The sequence below is a fragment of the Grammomys surdaster genome, unplaced genomic scaffold, assembly GCF_004785775.1.
Source record: "Grammomys surdaster isolate TR1022 unplaced genomic scaffold, NIH_TR_1.0 329, whole genome shotgun sequence".
In the NCBI taxonomy this organism is placed as follows: domain Eukaryota; kingdom Metazoa; phylum Chordata; class Mammalia; order Rodentia; family Muridae; genus Grammomys; species Grammomys surdaster.
The window spans coordinates 49,743-52,049 of NW_021604748.1; the positions used below are offsets into that span (position 1 = coordinate 49,743).

Genomic DNA, 2,307 nt, shown 5'->3' on the forward strand with positions numbered 1-2,307 from the left:
ACACACACACACACACACACACACACACACACACACACACACACACATTCTACTTCTGTTTTAAGATCATCTGTGAAGGCCTTGGCAAAGGAGGCAGCCATATAGGAAGGGGTCCCAATGTCTTCAGTGGCAAGAATCCATTGTTCATAATGTTCATTTTCCAAGGCGTGACACAACCAGTGTTCCAAATTCAAGCCTTCCCAAATTATACTTTTAAGGAGACTTCTCTACCCATAGAATCAGGGATTTTTATTTCCAGGCTCAGGTTTGTTCTAAGAACAAAGTCAGAGAAATTTTTGTGTTCTAGGTTCACTTCACTTTGCATCCTACTTCACTTGAGCCCAGCACGTGATGGCAGCACAGAGTGAATGGAGTCCAGCCATCGCAAGTTTCACCTGCCCAGTAGCATTGCCACACCACAGCAGGAGGTGCCCTCCATGTAGGCAAAAGGGGGCTGTCAAGCAAAGGCAGTAGGTGAGAATTGAAAGGAAAACAAACACACCTCTGAAACCCTTAACCCAAAATTTTTCAGATTTCCTTGTTTAAATGCTAGTTCTAAGAACAAAGTCAGAGAGGGTTTGCTCAGGTCTCTGCTGGAGGTGGAGAAGCAAGGAATCCCAGTCTTGGGATGCAGAATCTAGGGTTATGTGATCCCAGGCCCAAAGAGCACAAGGGCATTCTTGGTCAAAGTACTCCAGAGGTTGGGTAGCCTGTTGTACTGAGGAGAAGCGATCTTGGCCCAAAAGCTCTTTGAAGCCCCAACGGATAGTTTGTTGGTTCTGTTTTGATTTTTCCTGATCTGTTGAGGTCATTCATCTCTATAAAGGAGCCTCCCATTGAATGAACAGATTGGGAGACAAGGAGAACCACCAGTCCTGAGGTGTATTAAGAGCTTCACAAAAGCTCAGGAGAATGGATTTGGTCCAAGGGGCATGAATACAATCCATCCTCTTGAACTGCTTGCCTAAGCTGTTTTAGTTGGTTGGTCTGGTAGTCCTGGGGTGGAGATCAAGTGGGTTGAACATTAACAGGGAAGGCCAAGGTGTTATTTCCATTGTGGGCAAGTTCAGAGGTGTCTCTAATCTCTAATAGCTGTTCAGTAGTCTGTAGGGGGGTAAAAGGCACAGAGCCTTCAACAGTTTCTTGAGTGTCCTTATGGTGAGGCAGGAAGGTTAATTTTTTTCTCAGGCTGAGCCAGGCATTGCTGAATGAGAGGAAGGAATGAGGAGCTGTACCTCCTTGGACTTCTCAAGTTTGTTTGAGATAAGCCACCCTAGTCCATAATTCAGGATCATAGGGTTTTCTTGAGTTCATCCAAGGGGCTAAGTGAAGGACCTCCTCCCAGAAGGAAACTTCCTTCTCAGAGATTTTAATCCCCTGCAGTTTGAGGAGGCCTCTAATTTGGGACTCCTGCTGGTGAGAAGTGGAATTACCCATGATAGAAAAGAATGAAAGCACTCAAGCCAATGGGGGAAGGTTCCTGGGACTAAGTTCCAGGCTGCAAAGACTGCCTGCAAATTAGACCCATAACCATTAGATAATAAATAAGGCAACACATTGCTGTTGACATTAACTATTTTATCTTTGACAGAATCTTTTAATGTACGTTGGGTACATCTACTCAGGAATATTTTAAGACAATTTTAAATGGAAAGCCATATCTTTCTCTAATTAATAATTCATTCACCAACTCCCTCATTTATTATTTTCTGTGCACACAAGTGTGCTAACACACACATGAACGTCCAAGAATGACTCTAGAGAGTTGGTTCTCCCCACCAGGCCCCAGAATCAAAGGTAACCAGGTTTGGCACTGCTAAGTCCTCTCACTATGTTCCCCACACCCCTCATCTAATTTCCAAAGATGTGTGGTAACTGCACTGAATTCCTGCCTCTTCTGTTGGCCTCAGGTAAATCCTTGAACCCATCATGGCAGTGTATCCAGTGAGGTTAGAGTTATCATCCTTGGCCAAGAATTGTCCCTGGAATTATGCATGGCAAGTCAAATTTTCCATCTAACACACCTTACGTTCACCAGCATCCTGGACACAGCACTGCATCTGTTCAAAAGGAAAAAATGTCAGCAATGTTACAAGTACTAGGCCAGAGCTCTTTACACAAAGGACCTTTCTGGTGGTTACTAACTGCATCTGATGACATAAGTCCTGCCTCTGACTAGCATTCATTCCTTCACAGAGTTCTGATCCTCACACTTCTGATAGCTGGGAGTCTATTTCATTTCCTCTGGGCCATCCTTCTGACTAAATCCACCCCAGAAGCATAGACCCTTACTGTTTAGAAACAAAA

At 44.3% G+C, this 2,307-nt stretch overlaps 1 non-coding gene across 1 annotated transcript; it reads right to left on the reverse strand.

The window, feature by feature from the left end:
• Positions 1-1,901: 1,901 nt before the first annotated feature.
• LOC114630127 lies at positions 1,902-1,972 on the reverse strand. The gene has a single exon (XR_003712775.1). It is a non-coding gene; the product is annotated as a small nucleolar RNA SNORD93 (small nucleolar RNA).
• Between the last annotated feature and the right edge of the window lie 335 nt (positions 1,973-2,307).